The sequence below is a fragment of the Pseudopodoces humilis genome, chromosome 3 (assembly GCF_049639895.1).
Source record: "Pseudopodoces humilis isolate 2021_Gansu_Grassland_sample_001 chromosome 3, ASM4963989v1, whole genome shotgun sequence".
NCBI classification, from domain to species: domain Eukaryota; kingdom Metazoa; phylum Chordata; class Aves; order Passeriformes; family Paridae; genus Pseudopodoces; species Pseudopodoces humilis.
The window spans coordinates 12493490-12508201 of record NC_142202.1 but is presented as its reverse complement, the minus strand read 5'-3'; the positions used below and the strand labels follow the sequence as shown (position 1 = coordinate 12508201).

The 14712-nt window shown below is 40.5% G+C and overlaps 1 long non-coding RNA gene across 1 annotated transcript; it reads right to left on the bottom strand.

Moving 5' to 3' along the window:
- Nucleotides 1-1899: 1899 nt before the first annotated feature.
- LOC148184580 (uncharacterized) lies at nt 1900-11428 on the bottom strand. Its single transcript, XR_015772190.1, has 4 exons — nt 11271-11428; nt 10634-10800; nt 9533-9611; nt 1900-2887 (listed from the first exon to the last, which is right to left on the bottom strand). It is a non-coding gene; the product is annotated as an uncharacterized LOC148184580 (long non-coding RNA).
- Nucleotides 11429-14712: the final 3284 nt, after the last annotated feature.

The window sequence follows — 14712 nt, the reverse complement described above, 5'->3', positions numbered from 1 at the left end:
AGAGGAAGGCAATGAGGATGGTGAAGAGCCTTGAGGGGAAGAAGTGTGAGGAGCAGCTGAGATCACTTGGTCTGTTCAGCCTGGAAGAGACTGAGGGGAGACCTTGCTGCAGTTACAGCTTCCTGTGAAGGAAAGCAGAGGGGCAGGCACTGATCTCCTCTCTCTGGTAACCAGAGACAGGAGCTGAGGGAATAGCCTGGAGTTGTGTCAGGGGAGATTTAGGTTGGAGATTAGGAAAAGGTTCTTCATGCAGAGAGTGTTTGGGCACTGGAAGAGGCTCCCCAGGTCAGTGGTCACAGCACCAAGCCTGACAGAGCCCAAAAGGTGTTTGGACATTGCTCTAAGGCACAGCCCCCATCCCTGGTGCTGTGGAGAGCCAGGAGTTGAACTCAGTTATCCTTGTTGGTCCCTTCCAACTCAGCTTATTCTGTGATTTTGGGGGGTGCAGTCATTTCACAGATTTAATACAAGTTCTACACTTGTAGTATATTAACTGAGCTGAATTGCTGCTGGGAAGTTAAAGATATTACAGGAGATGTTTTGCAGAGTGAAGCAGCAGTAAAGAAGAAGCTATTTTGTTGAGATGATGCATTTTATTTCACAGTCAGAAACATATTAAAGTATGTAGAGCATATAAAAGTAAGTGTTGAAATTTCATCTAGGATAGTTTCAATTTGAGATAATGCACCCAATTTCTTAGACCTCTTCTCAAACAGAAAAAAAAATATCCAAAATGCATCAAAATGTAAAAGATAAAGGACTGTTCTATAATCTGAAGGGCAGCATGAAGGGCACAAAAATCCTTTAAGCCAACAACCTGCTCTACAGAAATGCTCCCAGATCATCTTGATGCAGTTCAGTGAAGAACCTCCTAGAAATACAGATCAAAATCACAGAAGGTATTAAATATATATATGCATATATTTATATTCAAGCCATGGAACGATAGTGGAGAACATCAGCCAGGAGTCTGATCTATTGCTTTCTAAAGGGTCTGCATTACAAAGGACTTTGCTCACAAAAACATCTTATTTAGTTATTCATCATGGTGGTATCTCAGAGACAGAACTCCCAGTGTTGTGCAAGTCATCTTTGAACACTATTTGGACTGTAAAACTCTCAAAAAAACCCAGACATCCTCCTTTCTCACCTTCCCAGTGGCATTATGGATTATACTTCCATACAGAACAGAGACACTGAAATCTATCTTCAGTTTTACAGATTTCAGACCACCTGGTGTCCAAAGGAAAGAGGTTTTATGAAAGGTCTTCATATCAGAGTTCACCAGTAAGTTACTGAAATGCATAACTTCTCACACAGATTTCCCATTTTAGGGCATGCTATGACACCTGGAACATGCCAGTTTGAGTTAATTTTGAGGCTGGTGAAGTTCCTGCTCAGCTCTAAAAGGAGCTGTTGAACAAAGTGAGCTGATCCCATCTGCCTGTCAAGCCAAATGTTTTTAGCAATCACAGAATATTCTGATCACTGAATATTGATGACCCACAAGGATCAGCAGGTCCAACTCAAGTGAGTGGCCACACAACCTTGGCATAATTAGCACCATGCTTTAATCATCTGAGATAATCTCAGTGGCAGTGCAGCTCAAGGTCGTAAGCCTGACTTGGAACTCAACTAAGTTTGTAGAAACTTGGATAGTAAAAAATATCCTTGTTTTTTGCTTTAGACTCCTGAAGTTTGCAGTCTCTCACACCTTTACATAATGCATCCCAAAAAGAAGGACAACACTGCAACAGGGGCAGGGAGCACCTGTGATATCCTTGCTGAAGTTCTCAAACAGCAAGGGAATGAAGGAAAGACACTCATCTTCTCTCAAGGAACAAAAAAATATTATAAATTGTTATAAAGAACCCTTTACTTCACTCTTTACTACAAGGGTTGTGGGTGTTTAACATGACCTTTTTAATAGGGTTCTTTTCACATCAATACAATCAGGTATTTACAAAGATAAAATATAAAACATACACACGCACAAAGGGCTTTACATTCACTCTAAACTGGGAAATTCTGCTGCAGGAATCCATAAAGTGTTTTTATCTTCTCTTCTGCCAGTCAGAAGCAATGTCAGATCCTGGTGGTTGGATGACAAGTTTCCTTGAACTATTGTGCAGTTGCAGTTCATTTGGAGGACTTTACCTCGAGGGTGCTGTCTCTCAGCGTCACAGTTTAACAATCACTAAACTTGGATGGATCCATTTCCATTAGGTCTGTGCAGTGAGTTTCCAAAGCAGAGTTGTCATAGAGCAGAACGCCTGCTATCTGGCAGTCTAAAACCCATTAAGACAACTTAGACTTAAGCTGAAGACTATCAGCTTTCCAGAGGCAGGGAATTAATTTTTTTTTTTCCCACAGTGAAAAGAGCCTGTCTCTCACAGTCACCACAGTTAAGAGTCTCTTCAGCAATTTAGTGAAAGGGAGGTGGAAGTGGGCAAGAGAAGAGCCATCGAAATTCCTGTATCCAAGACATTATTCCAAACTATTGGTTAGTAGCTGGAATCACAGGTGCACATGTATATTTTTCTACAGAGTCTGCAACCCTCTGGCATCTTTACTGTCATTCAGGAAAAAGCCCCAAAATGCTGTTGTACCAGTAGTGTGTGCATTTGGGTGGCTTATCTTTCAGTAATTTCAGCATGCCCTCTTCAGTTTGTGTTTCTCACATCCTCCCAACACCTCACTCTCTCACAGGAATTTCCAGCACAGATCCAGCCATCAGAACATCTTCAGAAGTTCATATGTGTGTATGGATAAAGCTGGATCCTGATGATGTACACACAGTTTTATATTTGTATTGGCATCACTGAAATGCACATCTGTAAATAAGGCTCCTGTGTGTCAATAACCTTTTTTCCTGGTAATTGCTGGTCTTTAAAAAAAAAAAAAAAAGCTGTAATTATATTTGTGCACGCAACGTGCCTTTCCTAATTAAAAACTAAGCAACTACATATCTTGTTCATTATGAGTTCAAATGTGCTTGCTTAAAATTCTTGATTGACTAGAGCTGAGAAGTGAAAGTGTGTGAAACAGGGGTTTTTATTTCTTTTTCCAAAATAAAGAGAGGGTGACAAGTCATTAACTGAATACATACTAATTACTTTGGAAGCACCTGTACTCCATATTGTTTCTCAGGTGTTCTGAAAATCTGCAAGTGACTGATAGCCAAACCCTGGTTTCAATAGGTTTCCTCTCTATTACAAAGGAGCTACTCTGTGACGTGATTAGAAGCCACTTTGTCTGCAAGTCGAAGAAACCCAGGCATTCATGTATTTAGAAGCTTTTCAAGAAGTGACTTCCAGGTCAAACAACAAATGTCAGTCATTGTGATCCCACAGCTACACAGTTACAGTGAAACAATGGGCTACACACAACTAAAACAAATCCCATGCAAGCTGCATTCAGTGAAAATGCACATTTAAGAGACCATACTGGAAATCTCTGAGCAATAATTGTTCTCTCATTAAGAGCTGGATACATCTTTTGTTCATGCATGATGTTTTTTCACATTGCTAAGATAAGTTTTTATAAACAGCTAAATTTCTCTTCTGCAAAGAACCAGATTTTTCTAATACTTTACATTAGGAAAGCAGGAGGTAAAAGGAGATATTTACGAGTCTTCTTTGTCCCAGGCAGAGAGAATACATGGGGCAGAAAAGGAAGGAATTGGCTATAGTAATTTGGCTACACAGCAGATAGCATCTTCTAAATGATGACCCCTTTCATCTTTCTAGAATTCCTTTTCACTGTTACCAGTAGTGCAGTTTGCACAAGCAGTGATTTACAAACAGCCTCCCCAAGAGGACTTTGACTGCATTTCACTAATATTGGGCTACAGCTCAAAACAGAGACCGTCAAGTGAGTGCATTGGCACTGAATGTATGACAGATCAAATGTAGAACTTGAGAGCACAGTGAGTTACAGAACACGTGTTCCATCCCAAATCCAAAAATCTCTTTAGTACTGACACTGAAGTGCCAAACTTCCAAACATGAGACCAGCTTCATTTTTCATGCCATAAATTCCCCAAAATGTGCTTTCACCATAATTTCCATGGCATAAAAGCCATCTGTGAATTCAGCAGTGCACACAAACCACACTTTGTACAAACACACCCCCTCAGCCTTGTATTGCACACATCACCTCAGCTGCTAAACCTGCACACCATAAACTCCCAGCTACTGGGCACAACAGGATTCTAGTGTGGATGCAACATAAATTGCATCCTGGGAATGCATAAGGTTGCTAATGCACAATGCACATCCCATGACAAGTCAGCAACTCTCCCAAAGTACAAAATAGTTACATTCAGCATACAGAAATGGAGATATCAATGGATGTATCAGTTCCTTCCTTCACTTCCTAACCTAATCCAAGGCTTCTGAGCCATCCTTCATCTCATCCTCCAAGTAAGGACAGTGTTTTATTTGCATTTCTAAGGCAGGCAATATGCATACTGAAACCTACTCCACCTTTAGAGAGGCAACTCTAATTCTACCTCTAAACAGACCAAATAATTTGTGACAAATAGCTCCCTTCATTAAAAACTGTTACACCTCAAAAACTTAATTTTATATAAATTGGCACTTCTTTCTTTTTGCATGTACATTTAAAACAAATCAAATATATCTTGCAGTTTATTACCAAGCTCATTATTTAAGCTACTGTAATAAAAGTCATAGTGAAATTGATTTGGCAAGATTAATTTTGAAATACCATTTCTAGTATGATAACAGCATATCATTCCATCCCTTGTAGTATTGATATTTATTGTGTGCTGCTGAAATTTTCAAATAAATTGAAAATGCTGCACCCCTACAATCAGGTAGATTAGAAAACATAGTGTTGCACCTGTTGAGATAGAGCAGTAGCATTCCTCATGTCAGGCATTCATGTCCTGCTCCACTCCACTAAAAACAGTGGGCAAATCATCATGGGACCTTCAGGGATGCAGGGCCATAGTGGTACAAGCCAAATAAGTAAAGCAAATAAAAATAAAGCAAATAATAAACCCTGGGAGTGCTCCTGTTCAAAACATCATTAAAATTGTCCTCAGCAAATCCTGCACGTGCAAAACAGCTCCCCAAGACTAAAGAATCCTTGAAAGTGATCCCAAGGGCTCTTGGCCAGATTTGCATAGAAAAGTTTTGGGAAGAGAGGAGGCGCTGCAAAGGTGGTTTCTGCAAGAAGGTTTCCCTGTGTCTGACAGAGCCAATGTCAGCCAGCTCCAAGACAGATGCACCAATGGCCAAGGCTGAGCCCATCAGGGATGGTGACAGTGCCTCTTTGATAACATATTTAAGAAGGGGAAAGCGCTAGTGTGCAAAAGTAATTGTAGCCAGAGCTGAGAGGAGTGAGAATATGTGAGAGGAGCAGCTCTGAGGGCACCGAGGTTAAAGAAGGCAGGGTTGGAGGTGCTCCAGGTGCCAGAGCTGAGATTCTCTTGGAGCCCATGGTGAAGGACTTGTAACCACCCAGGGAACACACACTGGAGCAGTCTGTTCCAGAAGGACTGCATCCCATGGAAAGGGACTCATGCTGGAGCAGTTCATGAGGAGCTGTAGCATGTGGGAAGGACTCACTTTGGAGAGGTTTGGGAGAGGTTTGTGGAGGACTTTCTCCCATGAAAGGAACCCCACTGTGGAGCAGTCCCTGAAGGAGCAGCAAAAACATCAATGAACTGACCACAACTCCTTTTCCCCATTCCTCTGCACCCCGGGAGAGGAAGAGAGAGAAAATTCGAGAGTGAAATTAAGCCTGGGAATAAGGGAAGGGTTGGGGGAAGGAGTTTTTAAGATTTGGGCTTATTTCTCATTGTCCTACTCTGGTTTGATTGGTAACAAATTTGTTTCCTCCAGTCATGTTTGGTTTGTCCACGATGGTAACTGGTGACTGATTTCTCCCAGCAAACTCAGAAGAAAGGAACCTCTGGAGATGGGGGAAGATTTGTTGTCAGACCTTTTGATTTAAACCTGCTTGATCCAACAGAACTGTGTATTCTCTCTAAAAGTAGTTATCTTGTTCTGGCTTATTAGTTTGTGTTTGTTATAATAAAACAAGGACAAGAGACTGGGAGCTACTCTGAGTGCTCTGGCACATCAACCATGCAGAGAAGTTGAGGCTGTTCTGCCTCAAGGCCCTGGCTGACTGCAGGTTCCACACAAATGCCTCTCTAAACAACCATTTTGTCTTTCAACACATGAAAATTGGAGGATCTAAATCAATAGCTGGAGCTTACAATGGATGCAGAGCAGCTGTGTTTTTTAACAATGAGTACAGCCATGTGGGCTCCAAAATGAGCAGCTGCAGGGGGAGAAGCTGCAGGGAAGGGGAAATCCTGCCAAGGCAAACCAGTAGGTCACAGGTCCTCAGCAGTGAGCATGGGAAGAGCAGGGAGCACTTTAAACAACAGGATTTCTTTTCCCCTCAGATCCATTTTAAAAGTAGCAGAAGGAGTCATTGCATTTAATCTTAAAATAATCCCCTTTAAGCCTGAAGTGCTTATGTCTCTGTGAGCACAGCATACTGCTGGCATTGTAACCTGGACCAGAGTGCAACAAGAAGCAATGTGAAAACTGCACCATTTTCAGGAGAGAGCTCATCAGACAGGTATCAATGTCTGCTTTCTGGCAGCTGTCCATTACAGGGCTCCTAAGTACTGTATTTTGTACAATTGGATAGAGTATAGAGAAAGTGCCACCTGATGTCTACTTGCACTTGGCAACAGTTTAGGAAAATCGAAAATTGTGCTAAACTATGGGTTTAGCCCTGGAGGCTGCAAGGTGAAGTACAGTGCTCTCAATAGAGCAGGGCCCCAGAGGATGCAAGTCATAAAAGAAAGGGGAAAAAAAAAAACTAACAAAAAACCCTCAGAATTTTAGTAGCCTTTTCCATGCCAATGGGCAAAGAAGCACATCAACACTATGTGATGAGCTGCACAGTTCTTCCAGCTGGTCATTTGCACAAAACCAGTCAAAAAAGCCCTGGTACAATATGATGGAGTGTCCTGTACTGTCCTACTTGCTCAAGAAAGCCCAAGGCTGTAAGATGCAAACTCCATCTCACTTTTATTAAGGAAGGGCAAGAAGCAGTTTAAATTAGGAATGGGAGAACTGAAGATAACTCTGGTCCAATGTATATATTCATTTAAGTACTGTAGGAAGCATAAATCACAAGAGATCTGCTATCATAAATGGCAGCAGGTGAGCTACAACAACCTTTTGCTTCCTTTGGTCTAAAAGCTAATATGAAATCAGGGTACTCTTCTTCTCCCCTACCAATATTCCTTAGATCTAGATCTTTAAGCCAGTATAGTAATTCTCTGCTCAACATTTCTACACTCTATCAACCCATCATTATCACTGCCAATAAAATACCAATTTAGAAGCAGGACTATTATGTAGTTCTGTGTAGGAACAGTATAATAATATATCTCAACAGCAATAATCATTGTTATCTCTACTTGCCATTTTCAAGGTCCAAACTTGAAAATGAACCAGTCTCTTAAAAAACAAAGCTTTTGGCAACAAAAATATGCGTTCTCCAGGACTTTAATGCCAGCTAGAAGCAAGGAAGAGCACCTTTATGCACAATGGTTAATGTCCAAGCAGGTGCTCTGCCTAATCTCATCTCTTAAAACCTGGTCCAAGGCTTAGTTAAATCAATGGGAGTTTTATAGTTGATTTCAGCAGGGTTTGAAATATGCCCTTACACTGTATTGACTGTTTCTTGTGCATACCATGCAATAATTTTACTGCATTTTACTTTTAAAAATATATTGAGAAAATCATATTCTAATACAAAGGGGTAACTTTTTGTTTACAGAAAGCAAAATTTAAAATACAACTTGCATATATCAGACAAGACACAGAAAATTAAACTTCCTTTGGGGAAAGGAGCTCAGCTCTAGGAACAGCTGCTTTTAGCAGCAAAAACCCCACCTGGAAACACAGTTATGGATGTCTGTAATCCTTACTGGCTTTATGGATGATGCAAGTCCTTAAACCATCACCTGGGCTTTTCAGGTTGCAGATGTGTGTGTTAAACAAGAGTGTGCTGGATGTGGGCATGAGCACATCTGCTTTTCTGCCATTCTGCACTGATGCCAACTTGTTATATCCAACCTGACACCCCAGGCTCTTCCTTGTGGTGTCCACCTGTGGCCAAGGTGGGCTCAGGAGGCAAGAATAATGATGACAGGTTTGTTTATAACCATGCTTATCAGACATATGTTCCTTGATCACACAAGCTGTAAGGAGATTATGCAGACAGTACTTCTGACAAAAGCAGGTGTCTTGGGGCTGCTCCTCACTGTGAGGTGGCAGCTGAGGCCATGAGACACTAATAAAAACTCTGAGCACCCTCGGAAACACCTTCCCATTCCAACCTGGAAACCTATCAAACCCCTGAGGACCACCAGCTGGTGACTGCTGCCCCAGGGGAGGTGAGCCACCCTTGTCTCTTTAGTGGTACCATCAAAAATCAGGTCCCATTTTCATCTTATGTGCTAATAGAAAATGAAAATAAATTAGAAACCAAATATAGGCATGATCTTACTAACAAAGCAAAATCTGAACATTTGAAAAACTGGTATCCTTTTACCTTTAGTTGTAATTAGTGACTAAGGAGTTTTATCAGTCCAATCTATTTTGACCAGCATTAAACAGGAAAATTCCTCTATTTTTTTGGAAAAGAGAATGTTATCCATAGCACTCTTTACTTAGTAGACTTCCACTTTGTTCATCCATGTATTTCTTATCTTCTCCCCCTTATATCATGATTCTTTGTACTAAGCTGAACTGTAACCACTTTTTTTTAACTCAGAAATTACACTGCCTTTTAACCAGACTTCTAAATAAAGTGTATCTAGAAGAATACTCAGTTCCATTACATGTCTATTTCTTACACTCTCATATTAAGACATCTTAAACACTCACATTTTTAATCATGAAAAGGACTAGGAGTTGTTGTTAAAGGATGTTTACATAACTGACCAGGTGTTACTTTTGCAGAAACTGCCCCAGCAATTTGATTTAATGCTGCAGAAACCTTTCTGCATTAATTATTCTGTAACAACCTCTTTTGCAAACAGGTAAAACCAAAATTCAAGACTATGTAGTCTTCTCCAGGATATTTGTATTTAATAAAATGCCCAACAAAGCACATTCAAGAAATGTCCCAAAACTGTGCAAGTCCCTCTGTTCAGATTATTGCTGTTAGTAGGCATCAATTTGTACAGAACACCAATTCTTTCAACCCTTTACTGAAAACAGCAGTCTATATCACAAACATTATTGGTTGACACTGTGAAAATAATCAAAAGTCCTAAAATTCATACACATTACAGAAGAACATTATCTGGCTCATAAGCCCACTACACATGCAATACCACAGCTCCAAGACAAACACTTGGGATGAAATATCTCACCACCAGCCATTCAACAATCAACAAAATTCACAAATTCCAGCTGGGTTTTTTAGCACTGCCAGCCATGGGTAATGACCTAATTATTCTTACCAGACAATTACTGAATCACAACCAGCTTCCCTCTTGGATCGGGATGTAGGTGTGCAGGCTTAACCTCTGCAAGGAGAAGCTGAAAGAAGAAAGGTTTCTCTAAAGCTAATGATGAAAACACCCATTTAAAATTCAGAGCTTCACATGTTGCCAACAGCCTTCAGACCCACTCTCAGATTCCCTTATATTGTGAAGAATGGAGTCTTGCAGCCCAGCAGGTCAACTGAATACATTTTTTTTCTGCTTAAGCAGAAAACAACAGAAGTATTTGAATCTCATCTTCATTTGTAAGAATTGATTGCAGGTGGATGCAGATCTCAGAATAATAAATCAATAGCACAAAGCCAAACAGGATTTTCACTGCCTAGAAGAGAAAGCTTAAAATTCATTCAGGTGGCCCAACCAAATTTATACTCTAGGACTGATATCAAAATAGTACTTTACTAATTCCTTAAGGGACCAGTATTCAATCCCACCCTAGGGCTCAAATACTCTTTTAAAAAGTAAAATAATCTCAGAACAGGATAACATTACTGCTTTACACACATAAGATCCTTCCAGGAAGCACAGTGAGTTTCAGTCATTCTCAGTGCCTCTTAAGTATCAACAGAAGAAAATTTGAAAAATGAGAATGAGGACAGTGAGGAAATGAGAGAGGATTTTATGAATCACATCTCTATGTTGAAACTTCTGCTATAACCTGTTAAAGTTAACTTCCTCTACCTTTCCAGTGTGCCATGAATCCCCAGTGATAAAAAACCTCTGCACCTCCTGATGATTGTGAAAAGGTCCTAGCTTTAACATCCCACTGTCAATTTAAATGCTATGCTACACAAACATGAACTACTACCTTAAAATAAATCAAGGTGTACAATAACAAAAAGATGGAAGTATTTCCCATTGATGGAAATCAGAAACCTACAGTTTCTGCTTCTTAACATGTGCATCTTGGGTAGTATGGTTTAAAATCAACTACACAAACATTGTGAATATACAATTGGTATAGATAAAGATACGGAAAATTCAAGAGACATTTACCCCTTCTGTCAGCACCCACATAAAAGTCATGTCTTCAAATTTAGACTGCTCAGCACTACTTACTCAGCAGACACAGGTCTTTTGGCTATAGTCCCTGGGAAGCAGCTGCACTGTATCTCTGAATGATGAGCAAGTCTATGTTGGTGCATCTGAAAGCCAACTGATGGTTTTTATCAGCAGTCCTATCAAACTCATCAAGGTGAGAGAGTTTTCTGAGAGCCAAGGGTTTTCTACAGCCAAAAAGAAAACTAATTTTAGCCAGTAGCCCATTAACTACATATTTCAAGGACTCAGAAAATCCCTAATAATGATTCCTAATTAAAGCTGCCAACAGAGTGAATTAATTGTTCTGCTGGGCCCTAACAGTCTTCTGTTTGTTAGCTCCTGAAACACTTTTTCCTATTTATTCTTACTTATCACTTTCCCCTAGTGTCTTAAGAAGTTGCTCTGGAGGGGTAAAAAGCATGTAAACCTTGATGAAATGCATTTCCTTTTCAATAAAAAAAGACTTCCTTTCCAAGTAACCTGAAGTGAAAATCCTTCTGTGAACAGGTTTCAGGGAAGGACCAAACTCAAAACTAACAGCCATACAAAGAACATAGCTGGAAATTACCAGCAGAAATATAAGTCACACTGTGTAAACTGAATAAAAATTTAGGGGGGAAAAAAGGCTTCTAGGATTTGATTCTGCATTACTCACCTTTGTGGATTAAAAAAAGAAAAAAAAAAGGTAGGTTTTATCATTTGCCTGCTCTTATTTCAACTACTCTCCTTATCCTGAGTGAGCTATAAAAGGACACACACGGAGGGAAAAGCCCTCATCCTGCCATGCTGCTTTTCCAGTATGATTTGATTAGATTCATAGTGCGTGACCAAAAAGAGCTCATCGTAAACAGCTGATTGGGTTTTAAAGCAGTGGATAATCAGTTGGGTAAATTACCACTCATTGTCTTTAGGACATTCTCAGCATTCTCTGAATGCAATCCCAAGTTCCCTCTCAGCTGCTTCCACGAGGCTCTCCCTGGTGCTGGATGGGGCAGAGCTGTGGACCTTGAAGGAAATAAATGAATATCGACTTGCAGTGATAGAGATGACACGTCTTGGGAGGATCCCTAATGTTAGCAGCAGACAGAAATTGAGAAGCAATGACACCAGAAGTGTGCTGCGAATAAAAAGCAGTTGCTGGCTGCCACAAAAGGACTGTAAGTGATGCTGAGTGGGAGGTAAATGTATCCAACCTTTCATAAAATAGGGAAGAAAAGTTTTTTTTCTGTAAAAAGTCTCCAGCTAGGCACAGTAAAAACATAGCCATTGAGTCATGGAATCATTTAGGTTGGAATAGATCTTTAATATAACTAACAATTAACATGACACTGCCAGGCACCCACTATACCCTGTCCCTTAGAACACATCTGTGGATGTTTTAAAGATCTGCCACTTCTACTCCATAGGATAAGGTCTCCTTTTTTCCAGTGCAGGACCCAGCACTTGGCCTTGCTGAACCTCATGGATTGAGCCTGTCCAGATCCTCCTGCAGAGCAGATCCTGTCCTGCAGCAGATCAACACCCCGGCCTTACTGAGCGTCATCTGCAAAATTACTGAGGATGCCCTTGTTAGGTTGTTGAAGACATTAAACATATAAAGCATATTAAACAGGTATTGGACTGACACCAATACCAAGCCCTGGGGAACACCACTTGTGAGTGGCCACCAGCTGGATTTAACTCCATTATCCAACATTCCCTGGGCCCAGCCACCCGTACTGTTCGCTCCCATCCAACATACTCCCATCTCAAGCCACATAAAGCCAGTTTCTCCAGGAGAATGCTGTGGGAAGCAGTGTCAAAGGCTTTACTACAGTCTGCTCCAGATAGACAACAGCCTGTCCCTCATCCACAGCCTTTCCCTCACCCACTGAGAGGGTCACCTTGTCATGGGAGGCCAGGTTGGTCAGGCAGGACTTGCCTATTATGAGATCATGAAGGCTGGGCCTGATCCCTGGGTTGTCCTTCATGTGCTGCATGGTGTCACCCAAGATGATCTGACCCACGACGTTCCCTGGCACCGGGTTCAGACTGACAGGCCTGTAGTTCCCCTTCCAGCCCTTCCTGTGGGTGCCACACGTGCTGACTTCCAGCCACCTGGGCCTCCCTGGCAGCCAGGCCTGCTGGTAAAAATGATCAAAAGTGGCTCAGTGAGTTCTTCTGCCAGATCCTTCAGTACCCCTGGGTGGATCCCATCCAGCCCCATAGACTTCCATGTCTCCAAGTGGTGTAGCAGGTCCCTGACCATTTCCCTTTGGATTAGGGGGGCTTCATTCTGCTCCTCAATCCTGTCCTTCAGCTCAGGGGGCTGGGTACCTGGAAAACAACTGGTCTTACTGTTAAAGACTGGGCAAGTCTTTCATTCATACAATATTAAAAACAAAAACATCAAATATGTTTTACTGAAATCAGCAATTAGAAGTCTGAAGCTACAAAGATACTCAAACTATTGAGGAAGTGGTGTTTTAACCATCTAAAATATCATACAACATATGAAAATATGGATTGGTCAAGAACAATCTGTATCAATCCATTTTAGGATCTGACAGGGCTACAGGAAATAGTTGCACCATTTCCTAACTATACTGCATTTTTAACGACAGCAGAAATCACATTACATAAGCAAACCAGGTAAAACAAACATAGTAAATGACTTTTCAACCTTTACTCCTTTAGGGATCAACAACTATTTTGCAGAAGAGGTATGAGCACTCTGTAAACTTTCCATCTATAAAATAAATTATTTGCAAAGCCTGTTGCAAAGTCTTTAGTAGCAATGGATGCTGTCTCTGCCCTGGATCCCACAGAACAAAACTGCATGACAAGAGTTATCAGTGCAAGTCTGAGTATCAACAATTTTATGGCAAATTAAGGTGTTATTTCAACCTAGGAATGTGTTTGCGACTTGTGGCTGTTCAAAACTTCCATTACTAACCTGGATATCAAAACAAGGAGGCTCTGTGCATGCCACCAAGATCTTTCCAAGCACTTGCACCACTGGTTCAGAATTTTAAGTAATTTTGACAGAGAAATAGTTCAAAAACAATACTAAAAAAAATCATGTCTTACAAGCTGTAAACTGAATACAGACCTACAGTGTGATACTGTTGCTAAAGAAAGATTAAAAAAAAACCAAAAAAACACCCTGAAACAATGCCAGAAGAAACATCACTATAGTTTCCAATTCTATTTTTCTCCTTCCATTTTTTTTACTGCTTAAAAATCCATTTATTTTCTAACATCTTTCACACAGCAAAAAAACATCCTTCCTTCTTAGAACTTGGCATAGATTTTGGGTAAAAATTAGTGATTTTCATCAGCTTATTCCAGGCTGAATTCTGCACCAGCTCTTTGATTCATTTTGTTTGTCCATTTTGAACCCCATTATCAGTACCATGCTTTATTTTTAATTTATTCACCTGCAGCTTTAAAAGCCAGATCTTTAGGAGCAGTCCAGGGTAACAAGTTTATGTTCTAATATCTTATCATTACATCACTGCACCTCATCCTGAGTCAACACATCACACTGGCATCAGAAGCTGCAGGTAAAAATTACTGGTGGCAATTAAATCATCATTTCAATGAAAGAAACTTATTGTACGCTTACTTCTCAGGTACTTTTTGCTATCTCCTCAGCTGGTTTATCCACAGGTTCAGAATTATACCCCCAATCCATCTGATGCTTTCATAAAAAGAACCATGAAAGAGACAAAAGAACTAATTATTTTATCATCCTTGAAATAGGATGCATGTGTATCTTCTGTCAGAAAACAATAAAAGGAAAGACTGACTCCTCACTAACATTTATTTTAAGTTTTATGATCTGTGTATAAAAGCACCAACTAGTGTTCACAAACAGAGCTTTTTCTGCAGGGTTTTATTATGATAAAAGAAATTACTTTCTGCTTCTTAGGTCTATCCCTCAGTGCACAGAAGTAGCTGCTGGAACAAAAATGAGAGATGCAACTTGAATGACTGAGGCCTCTCCACCTCTCTTCACTCCCTTCCTCCTTCACTCAACATTCCTCTCCTTCCCCCTCTCTTTTTTTCAGGCAAGTGGTGTTCGATGGAGCAGCAGATTTGAAACACTTTCCATC